Source organism: Scylla paramamosain, chromosome 46 (genome assembly GCF_035594125.1).
Source record: "Scylla paramamosain isolate STU-SP2022 chromosome 46, ASM3559412v1, whole genome shotgun sequence".
NCBI classification, from domain to species: domain Eukaryota; kingdom Metazoa; phylum Arthropoda; class Malacostraca; order Decapoda; family Portunidae; genus Scylla; species Scylla paramamosain.
Genome location: NC_087196.1, coordinates 4,448,358 through 4,450,857, shown reverse-complemented (window position 1 = coordinate 4,450,857; position 2,500 = coordinate 4,448,358). Strand labels below are relative to the sequence as shown.

The 2,500-nt window shown below is 40.0% G+C and overlaps 1 protein-coding gene across 1 annotated transcript in view; it reads right to left on the bottom strand.

The window, feature by feature from the left end:
- The window catches only part of LOC135094716 (potassium channel subfamily K member 16-like), a 20,422-nt gene that overhangs the window by 17,242 nt on the left and 680 nt on the right, over positions 1-2,500 (bottom strand). The gene's annotated exons all lie outside the window — the stretch shown is intronic.

Below are 2,500 nucleotides of genomic sequence, written 5' to 3'. Positions count from 1 at the left end.
CTCTCTCTCTCTCTCAAGTATTCACAATTTTTTAACAAAACAAAAACTAAAATAAATAAAAATGAAAATATCAAACAGGATAAAACGTCTTTCCTCACAAACGTTGTGCAGCAAACGTTTCCAGTCTGAGCTGAAACGTTTCTCTCCGCCTTTAATCGCTTTCTCTCCTTTTCTCCTCTTAAAAAGCTTTCTTTCCTCCGCTTCTCTCGTCTCTAAAATGCTCTCTCTCTCTCTCTCTCTCTCTCTCTCTCTCTCTCTCTCTCTCTCTCTCTCTCTCTCTCTCTCTCTCTCTCTCTCTCTCTCTCTCTCTCTCTCTCACACACCAAGACGTTTTCTTCTCTTCTAGCAAACGTTTTTCTCTTCATATTAAACGTTTATATTAAATATTTTGTCTTTTATCTTTAATCTAATCTAACCTAACCAAACTTAACCTTACCTAACTTAACCTAACCGAACGTAACCTAACCTAACCTAACCTAACCTAACCTTACCTAACCTACCCCAAACTAACCTAACCTAACAATCTCAACATTTTCAATTATTTTCCCTCAAACGTTTGCTATTGAAAGAAACGTTATCCTCGTTGGCGTGGGTGACATTAGGGTGCCTTTATCGTTGGAAGTACATAGTAAATCACCCTTATCAGAGAGAGAGAGAGAGAGAGAGAGAGAGAGAGAGAGAGAGAGAGAGAGAGAGAGAGAGAGAGAGAGAGAGGAAAAGGAATATTGAGGTGAGAGGAAGAATGTCATAGAAAAAAAATATATAAAAGAGGAGGAGGAGGAAGAAAAATATATAAAAGAGGAGGAGGAGGAAGAGGAGAAAGAGGAGGAGGTGCCGGAAGAAATGGAAGAAGAGGAGGAAGAGCAGGAATGGTTTAAAGTGAAAGGAAGGAAAGGAAGATATAAAAGATAACGGAAGGAAGAGGAAGAGGAGGAGGAAGAGGAAGAAGAGAAGGAGGAGAAGAAAGAGGAAGAGAATCAAAAGGATATTGGAGAGAGAGAGAGAGAGAGAGAGAGAGAGAGAGAGAGAGAGAGAGAGAGAGAGAGAGAGAGAGAGAGAGAGAGAAATAATGAAATGCAGGAATGGAGGAAGAGTGAATAATGTAACCGGAGGAAGAGGAGGAAGAGGACGAGGAGGAAGAAGAGGAGGAGGAGGAGGAGGAGGAAGAGGAGGGAAAAAAAGATGATAAACACAAAGAAAGAACAAACAACAACTGATCTATTGCCTCATAGAAACTAGAGGAGGAGGAGGAGGAGGAGGAGGAGGAGGAGGAAGGAAATTGGAGGGTCTCTCTTCATTTGTTTTCCGTGGCAGTAATGAGACAAGAGAGAGAGAGAGAGAGAGAGAGAGAGAGAGAGAGAGAGAGAGAGAGAGAGAGAGAGAGAGAGAGAGAGAGAGAGAGAGAGAAATAAAATAGTTTGCCTTTAAAATTTGTTTGTATTTCGTTTTCTTTGGTTTGTTTTTAATTTTTGTATTTTAACTATTATTATTATTATTATTATTATTATTATTATTATTATTATTATTATTATTATTATTATTATTATTATTTCATTAAGATTTTTATTTAATTTTCTTATTTTTATTTTTATTTTTCTCTATTTTTGTTTAATTAAATGTTTTTTTTATTTGTTCTTTATCATTATTATTTTTATTCATTATTAATAATTGTTATTTTTTATGATGTATTTGTTCTTAAAAATTCTCTCTCTCTCTCTCTCTCTCTCTCTCTCTCTCTCTCTCTCTCTCTCTCTCTCTCTCTCTCTCTCTCTCTCTCTCTCTCTCTCTCTCTCTCTCTCTCTCTCTCTCTCAGCTTTGCACCTGTTCTACACACACACACACACACACACACACACACACACACACACACACACACACACACACACACACACACACACACACACACACACACACACACACACACACACACACACATTAAGGTATTTCCATCATAACCCGTGTGTGTGTGTGTGTGTGTGTGTGTGTGTGTGTGTGTGTGTGTGTGTGTGTGTGTGTGCGCGTGTGTGTGCGCGCGCGTGTGTGCGTGTGTCTTGGCACGAAACTGAGTCTCAAAATATTAGGACAAGGACAATTTTTTTCTCTTTCTCTCTCTCACACTGAAAAAATCTCTCTCTCTCTCTCTCTCTCTCTCTCTCTCTCTCTCTCTCTCTCTCTCTCTCTCTCTCTCTCTCTCTCTCTCTCTCTCTCTCTCTCTGGGAGTACTAGGGCTCTATTTTTATATTTCTCTCTCTCTCTCTCTCTCTCTCTCTCTCTCTCTCTCTCTCTCTCTCTCTCTCTCTCTCTCTCTCTCTCTCTCTCTCTCTCTCTCTCTCTCTCTCTCTCTCTCTCTCTCTCTCTCTCTCGTGTATGGTTACCTTTGCTAGAGAGAGAGAGAGAGAGAGAGAGAGAGAGAGAGAGAGAGAGAGAGAGAGAGAGAGAGAGAGAGAGAGAGAGAGAGAGAGAGAGAGAGAGAGAGAGAGAGAGAGAGAGAGAGAGAGAG